At 40.9% G+C, this 23,892-nt stretch overlaps 1 protein-coding gene across 2 annotated transcripts in view; it reads left to right on the forward strand.

Annotated features, from left to right (window-relative positions):
- The first annotated feature begins 23,104 nt into the window (after positions 1 to 23,104).
- Positions 23,105 to 23,892, forward strand: part of LOC146326416 (teneurin-2-like) — a 110,129-nt gene continuing 109,341 nt past the window's right edge. For both annotated transcript variants that reach the window (XM_084718677.1, XM_084718678.1), the window contains exon 1: positions 23,105 to 23,572. The gene's annotated coding sequence lies outside the window, so the exon portion shown is untranslated. The remainder of the gene's footprint in view (positions 23,573 to 23,892) is intronic.

The raw sequence follows: 23,892 nt of genomic DNA on the forward strand, positions 1-23,892 counted from the left end.
ATGCCTTTTTCTCCGTCAGTTTCTGAAATAGTTTTTCTGACCTTTCCGTGGAGTTTTTCTCCTCTTTTGTGCTGTCAGCCATATCCTCCTCCTCTAAATGGATGGTTGTTACTTGCGCTCTCTTCCTAACAGCAGCACATGGCTGACGTTATGCATTAATAATGTTTAATAATGATTACGATCTCAATCTAACCATCCTACCCCCTACCTTCTTACCCCCACCATCCTTGTCTCTCTGTCTTGCTGCTTCTCTCTGTGAATTTATTCATGGACTGAAATAGCAAATTAACCAAATTCCAAATGGCTATGGCAAAGGCCTCAGAGCAGAGTAACAAGTTGGGGGGAGAAAAACACACCAATGTCTTCATTTACATTTTCATTTAATTTTCCTTTGGCCTGTAGCGCTGTGTACAGAATCAATCTTTCTAACTCCATTTCCAATATATTACTGAGAGACAGCAGGAAGAAAGGGGAAGTATTGATTGGAGTGTTCATTGTGTCTTCTCACAGATTGCATACTTCATAACAACTGTGATGAAATCGCTGTTTGTTTCCTTTTTCTGTGTCTTTATTTTATCTGAGAGAGTAATGATGGTTGTTTGATGTGGCTGAGGTGTGACAGTCAATACACATTTATCTCTCCTTCTGCACAGCACATCCTCTCCCGCTTTGTCTCGACCCACTAACCACAGATTCTTAAAAGAGAGGCACTGTGATCAAGTCACGCAATACTTCACTTCAAGGAGAAATTAACAAGATTTGTTACCATTCTAATTATTATTATGATTGTTCTGATTATTTGTATTGCAGCAATACTGCTGGCTAATTGAACGTTTCTACTCAAGCACTTTTTCTAATATAATTTCTTCTCAACCAATTAAAGAGGGGACCATAGCCTTGTTTCTTTGTATAATTTTGAAATCCTGCAGCTCTTCTTGAAACAAAGTTTGTCTACAAATTCTGAGGTCTGTTGACTGTTTACTAAATCCCACGCACAATCTAATTGTAGCTTAGCACTGGTAAAACCAAAGACACAAAAGCCAAAGTGTAAGGCACGGTTTAAATTCAACATGAGCTGCAAATGTTAGCATGCACAGCTAACTAACTAACAGCATTTCCAGCCAAACTTTTTCATTTTATTTTATAAAGCATGCAGCTTAAATCCAAAAGAATACTGACAAAAAGGTGTAAATCTCCGTATGCTTTTCTATAGTAAGGTGACCAAATTTCTGATATGAAAACTTCAGACGTTTCCAGTTTGGTGGTCAAAATTATTAACATATCCGATGTTTATCCTCACAAGGGGTGTGAGTGGGTGAGTGTGTGTTCATGATGAGCTAAAAGACCTCACAGATTTTGACAAAAAAAAAAACCTCCACAGAGTAATGGCCACAGGCATTATGTTTTCAGGTCGTCACATTCTTGTGAACGCGTTATCTCAAGAATACCTTGCGGGAGTTTGTATTCATATGCTAATTATGACAAAATTACACACAAATATCTGTTAGGATAAATAGATGAGGTGGTGACATTTTTTTTTATCCAGAAAGTCAAAGATCAGCTTCACTGTGTAATATTCAGCTCTCTATCGGTCCTCTCTACTCCTCTGTAAAAAAAATAGTCTTAAATAGCATTATTCACTGGAATCATACATGCATAGCGATAACTTCCATTTTGCAAAAAAATATACACACTACCTTTTGTAAAATGTCTTCAAAGTTACAAGTCAATATAGTAGTAAGTTCCATCATAAAGTACGTAATGGTAATAAGTCTGTATTATGGTGCAGGCCAACTTATAAGGGTAATAACTGAGTAACTTTGTAAGAAAATACCATGGCAATAAAAGCTGCAGGAAACTGGGACTCTCAAAGAGGAAAATGGTCAAACTACAAACAATGCAGTGTATTTAATTATATACAAGACAGAGAAGATAGACAAGCAACGCCACCAGGCTGACAACTCTAACTAGCTTTCTTTCTCTTCCTCTTGTCACCTTTCCACCTCACTCTTCTATGCTCTCCTCAATTCTCTCTTTTCCCAACCAGTCTTCCTCCTCTCCTTTCTCATCATTGTATTTGGCTTGAACAGATGTTTGTGGTGATGTTGTGGACTCTGTTGACACATGCTAGCTTCTGGCCACAGAAGTTTTCTCTAAAAGTAGCAGTAGCAAGTGGTAAAAAAAAGAAGGCTGATATAAAGTTGCTGTAGTGAGCTGCCTCCTCTGTTTTCAACCGGGAGGCTCTGTTGATTGGTGTCCCTGCCACGCACAGTATTTCACTCTGTGGTGTGTTTTTGACACACAGTTAAGAGGGGACATTTCTGGAAACAGCTCCAACACACATCTGGCCACCCTGTTCTATAGCAAGCCTCAAAACCATCCAAGGGTTAATGGCTACGTCGGCGGCGTCGCGTTACGGCTGCACCACGTCAGCCGGAGCTGATCGCAGCCATTCTACACAATGCTTGTGATTCCACCAGCAGCACCACGGTGCATCCCAGAAGTGGCTGTCTGCTCCGCTCCGCTTCAAATACGTGCCAAGTCTATTTCTGACAGATGCCACATCAATTAGCACAGAGCAGATCAAACGGGCAGGAAGTAAAACGCAGTAAAGGCAGGGAGAATCCAGTTAATTTTCAAAATAAAAGATCCCGTACAGACTCATGATCGTAAAGGCTTAAGACGGACAGAGAAGAAACTGTAGAAGCACAAAGAGCAAGGGAAGAGGACCTAATCAACAAAATCTGAGCAAGGAAACATAATCAGGCGGGCAAAACTCTCCGCTGCTGAAATGTTGGTGAAGCTCGCAGCCGTGCGGAGGACGGATCAGAACCGTGGTGCAGATGTGCCGTATTTGGTGGAATCAACCGGTTGAACAAATAACAAGTTAGACCAAATAACAGTGAATAACATTTTAATTTATAATACAGTAGTATGAAACCAGGACTAACTGGTTCTACCCTAAAAACATAAACAATACTTGTCATTACCTGCAGTCTTTTAGCAATATATCATGTATGCAGCCATCATATACATTTTTGACACCTTTTTACAGAACTCTTGTTTTAAAACAAACCAGCTGGACACATTAAAAAGTCAGTTGGAGGCGAGTTATAGTGTTTTAGCTAATGATAGCTAGCTGTAACTGATGAAATCTGCTCAAGACAGTTATCAGTTAGGTCGACAAAATCCATGGTTGTCATCCACAAATTAGAAGTCTCTCTTTGTTCATTTCCATGCCAAATCTAAGACCCATTTTTTCTTTTTGATGAGCGTTAACACTGTCATAATATTTCTTCAACCTACAGAACATTTTGTGCATTCTAAACCAAATGAACCTCTTTCTATCGGAGCCAAGGGGGAGGATATCTTGCCATTTCGAGTAAACGGGAACCGCTGAGGTCACAAATAGCAATCACAGCAAACTTAATCCATGTGGCGTTTAAAAAAAACACATCGATATCTTATCAGGAACACACTGATGGATGGACCGCAGCATATGTGCCACGTATCAACAATAAGTAAAGGGCACAGGGCTTAGTGAAGGGTCAATTCTAAAACTAATATTTCTTGCATTTTAATAGCAATCATGTTGAGCATTACTGGAGAGCTGATATGTGCTGCTTTACCAATACTAAAAATTATCATGTCTTTCTACCTGGCTTAAAGGTCCAGTATGATTTTATTAGTGTATAATCACCTGGAAATAAGAATATTTGTGTTTTACCTTAGATGAGTTGTTTATATTTGCAGAGGGTGTGGCTTCTCTTCCATGTAGGCCGCTACGTTGCGCCGACATGTTTCTACAGTAGCTCAGAACAGACAAACCAAACACTGGCTCCTTTTGCGTAAGTTTTGTGGCCACTGCAGGTTCTCCTTCACGCTCGGAAGAGGAGAGCGAGACGAGGTGTTTGCAATCTGCAAGCTCGCCTCTAGATGCCACTGAATCCTACGCGCTGCTCCTTTAAGGCTGTAGCAGAAAAATAGGTCACATATAAAAACATAATGCAAAAAACATTAAACAACCCAAAAAGAAGCACATTTCAGTATTTTGTTTCATGCTTGTCAAGTAAAACTGTGGTGGTGCTGTGTGTTGTGGCAAGCAGAACGTACAGTAGAGGATGAAGGCTCAGGAGACTGTTGAGGCGGCAGTACAAAGATTTAGTTTTTTTTTTTACAGGCCTGGAAAGACAGGCTGCTCTGAGCTCCAGCTCTAGATGTTACGGGTTTGAGGAACTACTCCCTCAACTTTGCCTTCTAGCAACCTTCAAGGCAAACACAGGAAAGTACAGGCGAACATAGTCGGTGGGGTCATCAAAGATCTCATTAAAGAAGAAAACGTAATAGCACTGAAATAGAAGGATATACTGTATATATTAAATATTTACTCTGCCACTAAATAATTTAAATGACTTGCCCTACTTATGTTTATGTAACTAATAATTTAACAAAAGTTTTGACTCAAAGTCTGATATTAAAATAAAATTCTATTTCCCAGCTGTCGGGTTAATTTGTCGTCAGCCGTCTGTGGCAGAGATGTAATTCACTGCTCCATGTGTTTGAGGTTGAAAAGCTGTTAACTGGAATCCTGACACTAATTCACACCTTCAGCTGGAAGAGGTAGGCAAATCTGCCTCAGGACAAGTCCTCCATATACTTGGGAGTATCTATTGAGATTCCAATGATTTTCGGTGAGGAGCAGAGACTCCTAATGGAGGTGTATATTAGGCAGCCAGCTGTCTGTTAGTGCAGCTCTGTGATTGATGGGAGGAGACATGCGCCATTTACTGGCCAAGCTGGAACTAGAAGGAATCTCCATCTTCTCTTTCAAAGCAGTCACAATACGCCTCACAGAGAAAATTGGCCTATTTCCATGGGGGGAAGATCCGCTAAATTCAGGCGCAGTCACACAGACCTGAAAACACAGTGTGTGTGTTTATGCATAGGTACAAATATACCTGAGCTTACACACATGGACAGTAAATGGGAACACAAACAGGGTCACACATATACTGAAGTACAGAAATAGGTTTCTGTACGCTTACAGTACAGTCTGCTACGATAGTTGAGGGATACATAAATGGCTGCAAGTGCATTCACACAATAGAGAGTATAATAAATAGTGAGCAGAGCGTGCATGATGTCATCCATAGGTTTCTGTTAGGGGTGTAAAAGTTCGTTGTTGGCCTGTGATCCATAGAGATCGCCCCCCTACAGCACGGCATGCATGTGATCTGCAGACTCAATGAAACATCATAATGTGAAACACAGTTTTAGTGTCACTGTTCCTTTTTAAAGTAATACCCTAAATCTCCATGCAGAGTTGCAGTAAAAAGACTAGAGAGATGCATGCTATCTGCAGCGCATCTCTGTGAGACAGTGGAGTCTAAAAAAAAAAATAGAAAGGGCGACTGATTTAAAAGCCGTCGCATCCCCTCAAGTGGAATCCCGACCGTGACTTTGGGCGTTTTCACTGCTGTAACCGGTAAACTGGGCATGCCGTCGTTACAGAAACAGATCATAAGATTGTGATATTTGTCAAAACTTTGGCGAAATCCGCTGTCTTAACTTCTACGCAGCTCCTCTCTGCTCTGCTCACCGGTGCAGCTCTATGTCTGCCTGTCTGTGACACAGTGTGTCTGTGTTGATTGACTAGAGCTCGTGACTTCCAGCCAATCAGAAAATGTTGTGGGTGGGACATTGAGCCAGACTACAGAATGTAATAGTGTACCATACTGTACAGTGTATAGTTATCTATTATATGTACTATAGTATGGTATAATACAGTAGAGCATACTGTGTAGCAGTTTTATTATCATAGTGTAATTTTTATTATTTGTAATTACCACTATATTATTGTCATTGTTATTCTAATAAGTATTACATTACATGACTATGGTGTTGACTACAGAGAGAGATCAAAGCCAGTTGCATTTTAAAAATAATTTAACCAAAATCCTGGGTGGGTTTTGTGATCTGTTTCACCCCTAGTTTCTGCAGAGCTGTTCTGAAGCTCACACTGTGGTGGCCCTGGCCGTCGCCATGTTGGCAGTGCCCGACTCTGTGTAACTCAGAGCTAATCCAAAAATGGTCAGAGAGGTGGAGTGTGAATGGAGCGAGGCGGCCAAATGAAGCAGCTACCTACCAGGTAGCCATGTGTGACAGTACCCACCCGGCACGCCCTTCAATATGTTTAACTTTAGACCCTGATTTTGGGGGATGTCATGAGAAGAAGTACTTTGGTACCAAGTTGGTGCCAATTCTGCTGTACCTCACAGGGTTATACCGGTGTTCTAGTCTGTGGTTAAAAGCCAAAGAAAGAAGAACAAGGGTAATGACAAGTGCAGCTGTGGTGACAGCTCTGCCTTGACTACACTAGGTTAACGTCTATACTGTTCAGTCTGTATCATCTATCATCAAAATATAATATTAGCATTTAGTCTGTCACCATGACAGTAAATTTAAAGGAGAAATCTGTGATATTATACTATACTATAATTTATCCTAAAATATATCATCAGAGATTAAGGAAACCTCCTTTGAAATGTCTGAAAGAATCTGGCAGATAGTCACTCAACTCAAACTTTAAAATTTTTAGAGTATCATTTACATTTAACTTTACATTGACAGGCAATTATAAAGAGCTGATCAACTTGCATTGTAGGACTCGTATTCACTTGTTTTGCACACCTGCAGTGTTCCTGCGACCTGCCTGGGCCTCCTCAAGTCTGGGGAGGAGGGAGCAGGAGGAAATAATTCACCTAAACCGTAAACTGTATATTAAATGGGATTTCAACCTCTTTACAGTCTATGGTTTCAACTCGCTTTTGGACCACAGTACTCATTTTGTACATATTGCTCCTTTAAAGTACTGCTCGCACTCTGACTTCAATTTTTGTTCAACTTTCAGCAGCAGAAATCACTTGTGCACTTTTGCATTACTTTCCAGACATGGCTGACATGCTCCTCTGAAGGTGATCTGTGTCAGGCTTAGTAAATAAATCCCCCTCAGTCTTTTGCCTTACAAGCTTTCAAGAGTTTTGTGGCAAAGAAAAATAACAGTGGTTGAAGTGTGCTACTATTTTTTAACCATTATTTCGAATTTGGGTGCCAAGAGGCATGGAAATTCATTGGTATGAGTATTGACTGCTATGTTTGTGGTATTGTGACATCCCTACTTAATATCATTTAAATAGGTCAGTTATAATAAAAAATCACCCCCTGCACAGTTTTTTTTTGTATAAGGTTGTAAACATGTTTATTTCTGCTATAATGTTTGCTATTTTAAAATGGGAGTCTATGGGGTCTGACCCAACACTGCAGCCAGCCTCAAGTGGCTTTTTGAGGAACTGCAGTTTTTGGCACTCCTGCGTTGGCTTCACTTTTCAGCCCCGGAGGTTGTCGTTTGATTCACACATACGCAAATATGAGCACAGACACCTTTTTGTAATTCCATCTGTCTCAGTTTACAGCTCTTCAAATAAATGTGTTGGAGATGCCTGTCAGTCAAAAGTTGTTTAAAAAAAAAAAAAAGAAGAAGAAGAAGACGCCCACGTAAGCATTCAGAATTTTACTTTTTAATTTTTGGGTCGTCTTTTTACACAAAAGACATTTTGATATATCAGACTAACATGATTGATCTCAAAGTCATAACAAAACATGCTTGTGTCACTAGAGTGAACAATCCCAAACTAACAATACACAACTGAAAAAACCCCTGTAAAGATAAATCTGTAAAGATAACCTCTTACGAAGTTGTTTCATACCATGATAAACATCTCAACCGATGGGATCTAAAGTGTCTTCGGGGACACATGTAATAATACTGTCTTAGAGAACAAATTGGCACAACCAGTCGCTCATACAGTAACTGACAGTGTGGCAGTTAATTGAATCACCATCTTGTTCTCTAATATGTCTGCTGTCCTGTGTTCGAACAGAGTAAGTTTGTCTTTGACTGACACGCAGCATGCTGTCATCCACCCATTCATCAAGCCCTTGTGAAAACAATGGGCTGTTTGGAGCCAGGCCTGCCATCCTTGCCAGTCCAGAGGGACATGGGAGCCAAAGACAGATGCCGTCTCATCTCTGCTAATTTGATTTCTGGTGTGTGCCTGTCGCAGCTACATGGACTGCACATTAATTGAGATCATGCAAATAAGACAGGGCTTAATTTACTTAATTATAGATTTTTTTTTCCCCCCTTACAGTATTTCTTCATCCTTCTCCCTGTTTCTTAGTTCAGTCAGACGGATGTGTCAGCTTTGCTTGCCATTAATAAGCATCCTCTTTGAGTGTGCTTTTAGGCGTTGTGGAAAGTGTTTGATATAGTTTTTTTTTTTTTTTTTTTATTCTGTTTTAGCTCCTAGATGGAGCTGTCTGAAAACATTATTTTGGCATGTTTCCCATTTTAAACAGCCAGAGCTTCTCTCTGTTTGTAAGGAACAGAGAAAAAAAAAAGTAAGAAGAGTGGATGTTAACACGGAGAGCTGTGGTTAATTTACCTTTGATAGACATCCTTTTGCTATCACTGGCCCTCCTGGCTGGACATTTAACATGACAGAACAGTATAACATAAGACTGGAGACGATGTTTCCCCACAGACATCTATATAGAGGACACATTGTCCACTTGTACTGTCACACCGAATGCATTATTGGATTCTTAATTGCTTCAAACTGGCCTGCTGCCTGACCTTGTAAAATTTCAGATATTTACCACCTCACAATAAGGGGTATTTATATAGGTAGACTTACTATTGCCTTTGTGATGTTGTTGCTAATGACTTAATTAATGGTATAAATAACATGAAATTTTGGGTTGCCAAAGAAGGCCAGAGAGCATCCTGGCTGCCTTATTATAAAGTTGAAACCGACACTTTACTGTAGGTTTTCTGCAATTCTGCACTTATAAATTTGATTACTCACTAAAAAAAATATGTTGGCAGAGGATATGCACCAAATAAATGAATCCTTCTCATAAATGTGAGCTCACAACCCGGCAGCCCAAAAGGTCATTTATGCATTATAACCAGCCTCCAGTGGCTTCAGTTGACAGACTGGTATGGTATGTGTTTGTTTGATTCAGAGGCTGAAAGGGAGGGGAAGCAGAAACGTTATTTGTATTTTGTGAGTTCTCTGCTTGCTTGCTACTGATAATCCTTGATACAGAATCAGCCGGTTGTGTTGAGATTTGTTAGGTGTTTAAACCCCACGGCAGTGGTTTTCAAGGGTCCACCTGAATCATACGCCCTAAAGATCCGACCCAGGACCTGTGCGGGCTGGGATCCTCATTACATATCGTCAGTCATGTGGATTTAAGAAGACCTGATAGCACAGATAATAGGAAATCATTAACGCTAATGTCAGCAGCTATGGCAGCAAACATGTAATCGTCATTATACAGTAGTTCAAAAGGGCAAATAGTCAATATGATCGTTTTTATGCTAGATGCAACAAAACAGCAAAGTTGCTTCTTGAGGAATGAGTCATAGTTGTCATCCATTGCCGTGACAGCAAGTGGTGTTTTAAGCAGAGATAATGGGAGGATAAGCCACGCTGTTTCAGTCAGCAAGAGAGAAAGAACAGAAAACCTGCATGTCTTTTACAAACTTTCTAGGCAAGAAGGATGGATTATCTGCATCACAGCAGGAGCAGGGGAGAAGGCTAGTAAGACAGTTTTGTTTAACTTCATTTTGCATAATATGTATAATAACTGTAATTTCCTGCTTGTGCATGGTGCAAGTCCCAGTTTTCAAATAATAGATGGGAACGGTTTGGTTCCAGGTACTTAATGTCTGAGTCTTTTTTTGGTTCAGGGCCTGTGATGACCTCCACCCCACAACTTCACTGCAACGGCACCAACCCATACCTCACAATTTGCCAAAAACGCAACATGCATGAATCAACTCAGATCATGCTCATAACTGCCGTGGTGGACGGGGGGACGTGTCTCCCTGCAATGCATGAAAGAGGGAAATTTCCCCTCCCAAAAGACTTTATCAGATTTGATGAACGGAGGCAACATTCAATGCACTGAAAATGAAAGAATGAGATACTGCACATGTGCGTGCATACCTTCTGATAATAGAGGAGGCATAGGATGCGAGTTCAAGGTTGAGTTGCATTACTCAAACAAGACTCGCATAACAATATTGTTGGCGGCGTGTCACGTGTTTTATATTGAATTTTGTTGAAGTTCATTATTTCTGAGTTTATCTGGGGCGAGAAAAAAGTCAGTAGAACCTGGCAAGCAGCCAGGCTTCATATCGCTCGCTGTTGTAATGAGTTCTTTGTCTCTACTACTTCACTAAAACCAACATCGGTGATCCCCGATACCTATCATGAAGCTGGTTATCACCCATCCCTAATACTGAGAATGAGTGTCAGTCAATGAAGCTTTGAAATGAGGTGAAAAAGTCCAGTGGGACCAGTGGGAAAAATCAGTTAAAATTAATAGCTATATTCAAAAAAAGTTAATATCACCCCAGTTGGCCCCCCTAATGTCTGATTGAAGATTTTGCTCTTGACTTTTAGCTGTTTTCTGTGATTTCTTTAAGCCAAGTTCTATACAATTTGACAATGTAGCCAGCATATGCTCCTGGAGTTATTGCTGTTGTTTTGAAATCTCACCCCGGCAGAGTGAGAATAGTATTTTACCCCATTTGTTACAGTATGTGCTGGGAAATGGTAATACTGCTGACAAAAGTGTCAAAATAAATTATACATTTCTCCAAGAAATACATATCTTACCTGAATACATTATCACAAAGCAATCTGGATATGAGTCGGTGTGTATTTTATGCTGATGTACAGGTTTAGGAGCTGCACAGGATCTGTGTCAAAGAGGCACCTGTGGATGACTGCTATCTATTCCAAACATAATAACATGAAATAACAGAGGCTGAACTCTGATCTGGGGGAAAGTTGAGGAATATCAAAAGCAATATCTCACAGGTGGCCACAGCTTCCCCTCAGAAACATCTGTTTATGGGTCCCCCTCTGCTGCATAGTCACTTTGGCGTAGCTCAACAAAAATATCACGCAGACACCTGCCCTTTCAAGTGACTAAAAGAGACAACCTTTCTCTAATTAACCTCCGCGTGATTGCTTGCATTGTGTGTGTGTATGTGTGCGCATGTGTGTGTCCATGATCAACAGACCTGGAGCTTGCCTATTTTTTATGTGTGCACATTCATGACTGTGCACTGAAGGACCTCAGAATTTTTGAAAAACCTCATTATTATTACTTTTTAAAAATCTGCACACCGATGACAGCTGTGGCCAGAGGCATTTTGTTTTCAGATCATCCCATTCTTATGAATGCGATATCTCAAGAACGCCTTGAGGGAATTTCTTCAGACTTGAGACAAGTGTTTGCCTGGACTCAAGGATGAAGTGACTAGAATTTGTTGGTGAAAGGTCAAGATTATGCTGACCTCACTGAACACTTTTCTTTGGTCATAACTCAATAATTCACAATTCTAATTCTGACAAAATTACACACAAATATCTAATTGGATTCTAATAGCATAAAGTGAGGAAGTGGTGACATTTTTATATCCAAAAGGTCAAAGGTCACTTTCACTGTGACATCATAATGTTCAACTCTCTTATCAATCCTGTAAAAAAAATAGCCTCTAAATTAGTTTCCATTAGTTTCCACTGGAAATTATTCAATGGAATCATACATGTATTTTTGACCAAATGGAACTGATCACAATACACTTAATTCCTTTAATTAAATTCCTTCATAGGCTTCATGACATACATTATATGAGTCTGGACAGACTGGACGGATGTAAACTTTAACTGGTTGGAGGAGGAATACAACTGTGAGGCAGTAATTCTATTTTTTTATTCTACCACAACTGAGGCTGGGGGCTGCGAGTGATCAACGGCTGCTTCAGTTTCACATTTTGTTTCAGCTCGAGGCAGCGGATGAGGGGACCGTGTTAATGTCGGGGGGACTTCGCAAACCTCCTCCGGTTTGCAGCTGGCAGTCGTGGCGATATTGCAGTAGGTGCTTCGCCATCTGTTGCCCGGCGGGGATCAGCACTCTGCTGAGTGCACTCTTCTAGCTTTATTGGAAAAAACAGCAAGTTTAGTTATCTGCAGCTGGTGGTACAGTAAGTAATATCAGGCACATCAACAGCATTGTCACACATTAATGATTTTTGCTCAAAAGCAGGTTAACCGTTGTTATTTGGCAGCAATTATGCAGCCTGTCATCTGGCCAAGTATGTAGAATAAACACATCATTTCCCTCCTATAGAGCCAGTGTGTGGCGGCTGCCCCCTCCCTCTGCCTCTCCCATTTCTTTCCCCTTGAGTGCATCTGATAAAATTAATTGAAAAGAAAAGCAAGTAGCATCCTAAGGCAGTGTTATTGTTATTATTATAATTAGCAAACGTGGCATGGCCCACTGTCTCTGTGGCCTGTTAGCTCACGGGCTAAAGCCTCTAATGAGGTAGCAGTCATGTGGTGTCAGCTCCACTGTGAAAGAGCAGTGTAGACGAAGCGGAATGGGCTCATCATATCGATGCGGGTCCACTTATGTGTGTGTGCGTGCATGTATGTGTGTGCGTATAGGCAAATTGGCATATCATGGGCCGAGCTCAAAAGGGGCTCCTGACAGCATTCAGATGCGGTCAAGAATAACCAAGTAGGACCCCGTGGACCAAGAGCATATTAGTCAGTTAATGCAGCAACTTGATTTTGAGCACTGTTACGTTATGTTTACCCATACAGTCATAATAGCATTGGCATGCGTAACTTCACAGTGACACCTATAAACTAAAAACCATGACATTGGAGTAATTTTTTTATAGGAAGCAACAATTATTGTGTGCGCCCAAGTGAAAAAAATGAAGTGTGTAGTTACTGGAAGCAAAGATAATTGTCTAGATCATCACATCATTACATCATCCGGGCGTAAAAAATCCAAACCAGAGTGAGCATTAAACAAACAGTAATTTGCTGAGGATTTATATCATTTAGCTTACTTTATTTATGTTTTTGGGGCTCGCAGCAGGAGATATGTTTCCATGCTCCTGATACAATTGAGGAAAAGCAGCGGTCTAGTTAGTGTTCCAATCCCCCCCTGCACATTCTCCTCCAAACGTACATCACACTTGCTTCTTCACAACTCATTAAAACAAAGGAACGTTCTTGTTGTTTGTTTGCCTGTTTGTTCTTGTGTTGCATCGTGGAAGTAAGAATTCAAGCTGTTTACAGTGAGAGCAGAAAAGTCTTTTTTTTTTTTTTTTTTTGTAGAGTAACATTGACTGCAGTTTCTGACTCGTTCGGTTTCTATCCTGGTGGGATCATGGATTTGAACCTTGTTTTCATACTGTGGTGCATATCGAGTAGCAACAGTATGCGTCCAATCAACATATGTTCTTGTATAATACAGAGCAATAATGGTGGTGGATTAAGTACCATTATATGGTGCTAATTAAGTGTTCAGTCTATAATTTGTTAATGTAAACATAAAAGTGTTCCCACAGCCACAAATCAAATCAAAGGATTGCAACTTGTTGTCACCACCATATGGATTGACTGGTCTTGTTTATCACACGGGCTGACACAGACACACAAGACAGCGACTAAATCTAAGCACTTAATGTTTTCTGATGCTTTTATGGCATAGGCTTGTTTCCATCAGCAATGTATGTAAACAATAAAATTGGCCTATATAATTTGAGTTTTACTTCATTTTCAATTTAATTATATTTTTAATTATGGGCCTTTAACTGCAGAAACAGTGAAGTCGTGTAAAGTTTTCAGGCTCGCTGGCAAGCTGCGTAAATTACACCCATGTAAGTAAATTATATATGTATATAAAAAATTTTATTTTATGCAGTATTAGGCAGATTATTTTAACTTCATAATCAGTACATAAAGATGCAGATATCTACACCCTGTCTTTAGAAAAAATTTAGAAAAAAAAGAAGAAAAGAAAAAATAGGATCTAGAAAGAGGGACGATAGTTAATAAACTTAAATTAAATTTATCTACAATCCATAGTTCATGAAGATTAAATGCTTCTGGGTTTTGGCACATCTCTGTCTTTAGATCTATTATTAATATCTGTATGAAAACAACACAGTGCTTTAATTTACAGGACCAGTGTGCACATTACAAACACTTTGTCTCTCCCCTCCTAATTGTGTGGAAAAACCTTCGGTGGCATGCAAAAGTCGCACAAGACGTTGAAAGCTGTGTATAGTTTTGTTTGTGTTTTGTTTGTCTGGTCTGGGCTACTGTAGAAACATGGCAGTGCAACATGGAAGAGGACCTGCACCCTCTGTAGGTATAAACAGCTCATTCTAATGAAACCAAAACACAACATTTCTTATTTTCAGGTGATTATACACTACTTAAACATAACTTTGGATATTATATTCCATTTCTGATATTTTCTGACAATAAATAAAGAGCTGATATGGTAGCCTCACTGCTCTGCTAAGCTAAGCACCTTTAGAAGGTGTTTAGCTATTTTATTTCTTCTCCATGACTGGATTAAGCTAACTGCCTCGTTAAGTTATAGAACTGGATGAAGTGAGTTCAAGAAGATACATATTTCTCCATTACAGAAAACAGTGAGGGACATATCATTAAATACATTTAGCTTTAACTAGAACTAGCTGTTGCTATCTGCAACTTGATATAGCCTAGTTTTCTTGCGTTAGCTGTCTAATTGGCTGTTAGTCTTGTGAAACTGGACAAGGTCTCGCTCTGAGGTCTCGCTGCCTTCCGATCGTCTGGGAATTTCTAAATGCAAGGCAGCTGCTTAAACAGTGGTGAGTTAACAAACCTGACACTAACAATCTTATGCCCCATATAGTTTTGCAAGGACACAATCCTCTCCCCCCGTTTTATAAGCACAATTGAGGGTTTTTTAAAAACTCAATCCACCCAGTTTTAACAACAAATGCTTGTCCTCCGTCTCTATTGAGTGAAGCATTTAGAAACTAACTTGTGAGTCTTAGTTGGCTGTTTCCTCGTGAGACAAAAAAATATGGCAGAAGCTTCTAGAGCTCACAGATTACAGTGCAGTTCCTGCAGTTTAGTTTGTTTTTTTGTTTTTTTCGCTCAGTTTGCAAAACGCAGCATAATGATTTCTGTTACAACAGATGCCAAAATCAAAATCCAGTCCTGACTCAGTTTTAACCAGATATAGTTGCTGTTTTTTTTTTTTTGTTTTTTTTTTGCTTTGTAAGGCAGTTTAGCAAAACTGTATTTGGCCAGAATATTACATTATATAATATTACAAATCAGCATATTAGCCTTATTTTTGGTTGGTTGGTGTTGAGGTGAAAGATTAAGCTCTGACTCTAATGTTAAATCACTTTTGAAAAAGTGTACTAAAGCAAATGAGCAAATAATTGCCTAAGAGGAAATAAAAAGAAAAACTTCTCTTGTGAAATTAGTTCTTAAAGTGATGTATTATGCTGAGTCATATCTCATAACTAACCATAAAATTCAGAAAGGAAGAAAGTGTGTGTGTGTGTGTGTGTGTGTGTGCGCGCGGCGGCTGTGGTCCACCCAGCTGAAAGCACAAGCCGAGGTGAGGCAGGAGGCAGGCTGTTACGGCTCGTGTAGAGATGGAGCGCTAAGATTCATGGGAGCACGCAGCTGTCAGGGGCCTTGATTGGTGGAGGGCTTTATCAGTCACACGACCAAAACAGAGCCCTTGTGGAGGGTTTTTTTGTATGAAGGCTGCTGCCATACCGAAGTGTTTAGTTCCTCTGAGCCATCAGCTGGGAAATTGCTGAGTAAAAATAAGGGTGTGTGTGTGTGTTTGTGCACACACACACACACACACACACACACACACACACACACACACACACACACACACACACACACACACACATGTGGTGTAGTAGGGGGGGAGACTCAATTAAAAACCAGCTGTGCCCTATTCCTCTGTAAGCCCTCCAGCGTTCTTCACCCCCCCTTCCTCTCATGTCTTACCCCCATCCCCTCCCTCTCCACTACCCCCTGCCACAAACCCCCTGCTGCTCTGTAAGCTGCCTGTAAGCTTCTAGCCTCATGCCGATGGATCTAATGCTTCCTCCAAAAACACACTGCACACATGTGAGCGCGCACACACAAACACATACTGCCTACCTCTCAAATATACTGTAAATGCTCATTTGCCCCCCGCTGCTTGATGTAATTTCGGCAGACTTGTGTGCCAAACCGAGCCAGCTCCCCTCCTCTTCCACCACTCTCTCCTGCTCCCTGATGTACCTGTTACTGCCTCACATCAGCCAGCTCCCACTAACAGCGGGGGCACTTACAGCTCTGAGGGAGAGATGAGAGAACAGGGGATGAGGGGAGCAGAAACACAAAGTCAAAGCTTTATTTACTAAAGAGACAAACAAGCAGATAGACGGAGAAAAAAAAGCCTGAAAGAAGAAACGCCTGAAAGCCTGTTAATATGGTTTTAAATAACCAGCTTCATTCTGTGCAGCAAAGGTTAGTGTGGGAACAAATTGGCTGAAGATAGTGTCTGCCTATTACCTATTACTGCTGTTTTTTTCTCATCTTGGTTGAAAGCCACTCTAAGTATGGTTTTCTTTTATTCTCTTTATTGATACAATTGATTACACTTTATTGATTGCCTGGAAAAGTACCCTGAGACATCTGGTGTAGCACTAAATGTTTTCCTCTTGTTTATCCAACTAAAGGCGATTTGTATCCACACATGACAAGGTTTCGACCTGCACTCCTTTGACATGTGGGGCGCCTCAGGGGTCAATTCTTGGACCTATTTCATTTCCACTGCTTTTCTTTAAGACACCTGATCTGTTTACTTGGTTGTGTGGTTTAACATCGCTACGCCGATGTTACACGACTCTGCTTATCTGTTAAGCCTGGTGACCTTTCAAATTTAACTTAACTTCAAATAACTAATTGGATGTCCTAAACTTTTTTCAGTCAAAATCAAAGTAAAACGGAATTACTGGTCTTTGCCTCAGATCAGGTCTTCTCTGGCATCCTGCAGTACCTTGGTTCATTCATCACTAATGAAAATTTCTGCCAGCAACATAGAGGTCGCTTTTGATTACCAGAAAGTCCTGCTACCTTAATTTTAAAAATATTGCTAAAATCCTTTCAGCAGTTGGAAATGGTTATCTGTGCTTTTGTGTCCTCCCACCGACTGCTGTAATGCTCTTTATCCATGCCTGAGTCAAGACGCAGTTAAAGATACTGCAAAGCAATCAGTGTGTCAAACCACAGAAACATGTGTTATTAACCACCCAGCTAAATTTGAATTATTAAAAAAAATTCACCAAGTATTTAAAATTAGTTCTCAAAATTATGAAAAAGAGACAGTTTTCTCTGCTCTGAAATGCTGGGGGTATGTCTGCTCTGCTGTCTCGGCGCCAACCCGTAAACAAGTCGCTTCAGGTTCGTCCGTAACTGACCCGTGGGGAGGTTGAGGGGAGAAGGAGGCGGTGTCGTTCGTGCGTTGGTTCGTTGGGCTTGTATAGTGTTGGGGGACCGCGGCTCCGGCCTTGAATAAACTTGCTCCAGAGTATATCAGTTAACCAATAGTGCCGCACACCTCTGCTTGGCCCCTCAGGTCCTCTGAACGAGGCCTGCTGGTTGTTCCTCATTCGAGACTGAAAACACAAGGGGACTGCGTGCTTGCTGCCCAGGCTGTGGAACAGTCTTCCCTGAGAGTCAGGGCAGCAAACTCCATTGTGTGTTTTAAGTCACAGCTGAGGATTTATCTTTTTCTGTGCTGAGTCGTGTACAGTCCTTCGATTTGTGATATTTGTAAAGCACAATAAAAACTAGACTTTTCCCCTTCCATTTGCAATGCTGCAATGCACTCATCTTTTGTTTTCCTTAACCCTTTATCCCTTTATTAAGCACTTTGTAACCTATGTTGTGAAAGGTGCAATATAAATAAAAATGTATTCCTTATATACTGTTTTGAATTATTTATGCTTTGTAATACTGCTATAGTGAAAAGGGTACAGTTAATATAGCTTAATAAGGGTGTATCCAGAGGGCAGCGATAGTGCTTAGCCAGCTAATCAGTGGTAATTCTATAAGTTCAGGTCCTTTAATTAGCTAATTTGCATGTGGAGAATTAATTGAATTGATTATACAATTAACAGCACAATGCATCTTCTTCTCAGTGTTCGCAAGGCCCACATATGCACCCACATTGCCAACAGATACACACTGTAGGGAAGGTTAAGCCCTGAGGATGTGGATATGATTGCTAGTGATAGATGTATGGGAGAGAACTCATTGCACAAGGTTAAATAGAACCCCTGACACTGCGCAGTCTGTAATGGTGGAGATAGCGCTGGGAACGCGATTCACCACCGGAGTGCTGTGAGGCTGAAGGACCCCTGAGCATTGGCTATAAGCATTAGGCTTTGATAGGTTATAATGGCTTGTGCTAATATTGGCTCGTGATAGAGAAAGGTCAGCTAACTCATCTGCACGTATAGCATCTGACAACTTGCCTCAGGATTATTTTTTCCTCATTTGAGCCCGTCTCGACCAACACATTCATCCAGGGGTCAGATTTTATGATGATCCATCAGTTTTTCAGACACTGGTTTCTAATTACGGCACAAGTCGACGGAACGGGATAGAAAGAGCGGGTAGGTAAGAAATGGAAACTAGCTGAGAAACTAATTAGCCAGAGGTTGTTGTCACAGTTTGCTTTAAAGGGATAAATTGGATTATTTGATGTTGGATTATATGAAGTCCATATCCATAGTCAGTGTATTAGCTACAGTAGATGCCGGGAAACAGAGACGGGCACCAGTGGTATTTTAGCCAAGAGTCAATATCAGTTTAAGTGTATGCTATATTTCTAATATTTTCGCAGCCTTACTTTTCAGTCAGACAACCTTTTCCACTGGGAAAGTGATGTTCTATAAGTCAATAATCATTCTCTCCAAACCAACCAGCCTTCATAGGTGAAACCAATAACCTTAGTGGAGCCACTGGAGTTTGGTTGGTTTGGAGAGAGCAATATTTTGCCATCAGAAAAGGCAGATGCTAAAGTAAAGCAGTGAAAATATTCTGAATATAGTGTACATTAAACTGCTATTGATTTTGTTGAGGTGCAGCTTTTTTAAGTGGATAAGAAAAACCCTTCCACAGCAGCTGTTCTGCATGGCTGTCAGGCTAGGGGGTGGGCTTACCAGGTCACTCAGCAGGTGTAGCGTGAAAGAGGCATGCAAAAGTAATTAAGAGAGAAAATGGGAAGCACCTGTTGGACGCTGAAGTGAAGAGAGTTGTTTGTTTGAGTGCTGCGTCAAGAGGACCAAGGTTTCCCCCCTTTCCAAATTTCTTTTTGGAGTTATTGTCCTCGTGCTTAATGTCTAGAAAATGAGCTGTCAATAAGGCACCGACAAAAAGCGGCGACTGACCGAGGAGAGTGAGCAAGTCAAGTGACAAGCGTTTGTTTCAGAGCCAGAGCTGAGAGGACAGGTGGGCCCGCACACTAAATCTTTAGCCTAGCAGCCAAATGCGCAGTTATCTCATTGTTTAGTATGTGCATGGGCGACCAGGCCGTGGCCTACACAAGTGTACGCCAAGTTTCCAAGGGTTGTGTTGCCATGACACATCTTGATTGGCATCTACTGTATGTAATACTGTATGGATAACATACAACATTACATCAAATAATCCAAACTATCCCTTTAAAGGAGAAAAAAAAACCTATCCTCCCACAAACAGCAGAAAGTAAGAAAAAGGTGCATTGCCAGACACCACTAGAGGCCCTTGGTTTGGCCTAATGTGGTAAAAGAGAGGGTGGAGGATTGCCACGACTGATCCTGCATTATGGCAGGACGAGGCCCATGGGCAGCCTGTAGGCAGAAGCTGGCGGCTGTCTACTTGCGGGCCGATTTTAAACCGATGAGCAAAATGCTAGTCAGCCACCCGTGGCTGCAGCTTGTGGGCGATCTAATCTGGGTTTGCTCACTGGCTGGTCTCCACATCTATGCTCTCTGGCTAAGTGTCGGCCTGTTATAGGACATATTAGGGCTAATCTCTAGGTGTGTCCATATGCAAGGACTTAAGTGCAGACGGATGGAAAGGACAGATTTAATACTGCTGACATCATTACTTTCAAATCCCCGCTAACACCCTGGGAAATGAGGAGGGTAGGTGCAGGCTTGTAAATGTCTCCATTCTTATTTTTTTTGGGACAGAATATTCATGGCTTGAGGAATAGCAGCTTATATGACTACAGGAAGCAATGATACATTTCTGTCAACAAGCTCACATTGCTGTATCTTAAAGGGATAATTCAAATTATTTGAAGTGGTGTTTTTGAGGTATGACATAAGCCAAATATCATTCTCTCCAAACTAACCATAGGTTGAAATCTGATTTTACTTTGCAGAACACAGGACTTGCAGGTCTACCGCTGCCTTGATCTGTTACTTTGTTTTTGCTGTTGTGTGACTTTGGTGTTTTAAAAGGATAGTTTGGATTCACCAAGAGAGAGTTTGGTTTGGAGGGAGCAATATTTGGCTTGCATGTCAGAAGAGGCTGTCTGACAGCAAAATAAAGTGGTGCAATTATTCTAAATATACTGGACATGTTAATTTTCTGTTTTTTAGGTGGCCAGTTTTGAAGTGGCTAAAATACCCTTTGTTGCTTACAGCATTTCAAAGCAGTTCATCGCTTAGCATCTGTGCACTGACAATCGATAAGTACCTCATACAACCCGGCATCAAATAATTAGAACTATCCCTTTAAAGAAGCTATAGTGAGGTCATTGTCTTTAAGAAAACAAAACTCCGCAATGGACAGTATGATGAAACTGTGGAGAAGCTGCACCTGCATGATTAAGAATGGGTACCGTGGGTCCAAGTCAAAGCTGTTTTTTTTTTTAGGTTATCACTTGGGGACTTAAAAATGGTTCAGTACGCCATCCTGCCCTCATCTGCATTTTTCATCTCATACTGCACCTGTGATACCCACTAGAGATCCAATGACTCCCTCCTCTTTCCTTTCACCCTTCACTTTGGATTCCACCTTGCCATCTGTGAATTCAAATCAAGACGAGGTTTTTCGAGATTTTACGTATCCTATAAGCTGACGCCCTTGTTTGTCTTAACCAATATATCACCGTTGGACAGGGTAATGTCTTTCTAAACCAAAATAGGAAATGAAAGAGTAAAAATAAATAAATAAAGCCAAAAGTGGGAGGTTTATGTCCCCTGCCAATCCCCAGTTATGCATAAAAATGCCTCTGAAATGAAATCTTTATCAAAAGAGCCACAAGGTTCTCCTTACAAGGTGTTTTCAAATAAGCAGGCGTTATTATCATACCTCCATTGGGAAATATGCATTTACAGCTCGGAGAGTGAGAGGCAATAGGGTAACTGTTAACAATGTTTTCCCTAGTTATGGTGCATAATTGCATGCTTCTGTTATTGCACCTTTCTATTGCTGCTAATACAGAGAAAGCCCATTAGGCAGTGTGCTAATGTGAACGGTAGCCTGCAGTGCAGTGGGTGCACTGTTTAAAAAGAGATGCATGAGGACCACTGCAATGAGCACCAGCGGGACGCAGAGGGAGGGTTAACACACCAATAATGCATGCTCAAGCTTTGAAAAAATATGGTGAGAGTCAACTTCGCCTGTAAGGCTGTAAATGTATGTGGCTGTATATGTTACTGGAGCCCATTTGGCATAATGGAATTGACCTTTTATTCCTTTAACAAGTTATCACAGGATAACATTCAGTGGGTTGTCACGGCATGATAAAACAGACCACATAATATTCAATTGTGTATTATTATCATGCTAGAGCCTGACAGATAATGGATTTTTTGGGCAGATGCCGATATTAGGGAGTAAAATAGGGATATTTTACATATATATAAAACAAATAGAACAACTTGAATTAAGGAAAGTGGGTCAAATATACAAAAATGCACCCATTAAATGTAAAAAAAAAAACAAAAAAACATTCTGCATTATGCCTTATAACACATATTGGAAAACATATATACTAACACTGATATAGACAGATATAGCTGTGCTCAGGTAATATCAGACCAACTGATATATCTGTCTGTTGTCCTGCTCTAGATCACACCGTTTGATAAATATAGATATTTTTTAAAAATAATAATTAGCCAACCGATGTGTTAGTTGGCTGAAATTGTCGACCAGTCTATTTTGGCTTATCACAGTTACATCTGTCTATATCAGTATATCAGTATATCCACAAATACGCACAGATGTGAAATCTTTCCTTTTTTTTTACATAACATACTGCAGATTGATTTAATACCAGTTGCCTTGAAAAAAGTAAGTAAATCTCATTATTAGGCTTTTTTTAATGTTTACTTTCTATCAGCTTAAGTTTGTTTCATTTATCTGTATACACACAATGCACACATTCTTTGTTATTTTCATATTTTCTAAATAGTTATTTAAAAGTACCAGTGAAAGTTAACTGTTCCAGTGCCCTGATGTTATTTTGGACAACAAAGATTATTGTTTAACTGTAAATGATCTTGCCTCTTTTACATATCTTTCTTACAAGTATTTGTTATGGTAAAGCTCCATAAGAAAAATTGTAATTTGTGATACTGGGCTATAAATACAAATGACTTGACTTGATATTCTAGATTCTGTATATTATGTTCTGTATGAAGAATATCAAATGATGCACCAAAATTAGTATAGGTTTGCCCCAGAAATCCAGTATCAGCCGGACTCTAATATTTAATAAAGTATTGTAATGATAGCATATGATATATAGATTTTTAAATAATGATAATTTTGCACTTACACTGATTTCCAGTTTAGGGTCAGCGCTGTAAAGCCTGATCACAGTGCATACCATTATATAATAGGCTACATTTTGACTTGTAATTGTTTAATTGCTGTCACTGCTGATCCCTGCATGTCGTCTTGCAGGGATGCAGCTGCACCGACAGTGCACAGTGGATTACTCTCCACACGCGCTCATAATGACCATTGACTTGACTCGGACGTGAACGCGCGCTCGGCGAGCCTCGGTCATTCCTCTGTCTATACTGTGTGTGTATGTGATTGTGTGTGTGTGTGTGCGTGTGTGTGGATGGTCGCTCCCCTGGTGCTGCCGAGGCGCGCAGCTTTAACCGATCGGCCGTCGCTCACGTTCAGAGCTTGCCCGCCTGCCCGCCGCTTCTCCGCGCTGAAGAGAACCAACGGGAAGAGACGTGCCGTTCGCGCCGCGCACAGCCGCCTTCGTCCGGTTTTGCTCCATCTTTTCCAGTCAGCGCTGTTCCCCATATCGACCATCAGCGAATGGATTGCTCCGTTTGATTTGGTGAGATGTTGTACCGGAGGCTTATATAGCCTGTCCTCTCCATTAGCTCTCGCCCCCCTCCACCTCCCCAGTGCTCTCATCCTCACGCTGTGTGCCATAGCGGCTTGTCGGGATAGACCGGGCAAAGAAAAGTATGCAATAAACAAGTGTCAAGTAGCTGCGGGCTGTTCCATTGGAGGGAAGGAAAAGTTCAAGTTGCAGGAGGAGGATTATGCAGTGAGTGTCCGCGCGTAGCTGGAACCAGGTACGTAATATTTTAACATATATTCCTATGGAAACGATGCTCCCTGACGCGCTCATGTTGTTTACACACCAGCTTCTGTGGCCACAAACGGCACGTGTGTGCGCAATCAGTTCTTGTGGCAAGTAGGACGGGGAGGGCAGCGCGGAGCGGTGACATTGAGGTGCCTTTTATCGAGAATATCATTTGGGGTCCTCGTGTCAGGGTGCACCTGAGTGGCATCGCTCACGCAGGGCTCCTTTAGCGTGTCCGCAGTGTCGTTTATGTGTCATTTTGCCCCGCTGTCTGGTTAATAGGTCCTGGGCAGGGATGACCTTATAGGA

The sequence above is a fragment of the Lutjanus erythropterus genome, chromosome 5, assembly GCF_056507025.1.
Source record: "Lutjanus erythropterus isolate fLutEry1 chromosome 5, fLutEry1.hap2, whole genome shotgun sequence".
NCBI lineage: Eukaryota > Metazoa > Chordata > Actinopteri > Lutjaniformes > Lutjanidae > Lutjanus > Lutjanus erythropterus.